Below are 303 nucleotides of genomic sequence, written 5' to 3'. Positions count from 1 at the left end.
ATCCCACAGCCAACAAAGGCAGCTTAATCTCCTCGAAGCACAAACACTAAACGCAATAATTCTCAACAATAACTCAAATATCTTTCTAAACAAACAGACGGTGCTGAATCACACAAACCCTTGGCGTATCCTTAAAGATTGGATAAAGACTAACCTTCTCTGAGAAGAAATTGAGTAAACTTTCTTCAGACATTTTTTGTTTTTTTGTTTTTTAATCGTCTTTTCAAGGAAAGGTTCTCGTAAATAAATCCATTTAGAACCGTTATAGGAAATAAGAATTTAAATTCTCTGAGGTCAGGAAAG

Source organism: Penaeus monodon, chromosome 19 (assembly GCF_015228065.2).
Source record: "Penaeus monodon isolate SGIC_2016 chromosome 19, NSTDA_Pmon_1, whole genome shotgun sequence".
Classification (NCBI taxonomy): domain Eukaryota; kingdom Metazoa; phylum Arthropoda; class Malacostraca; order Decapoda; family Penaeidae; genus Penaeus; species Penaeus monodon.
This window is presented reverse-complemented; position numbering follows the sequence as displayed.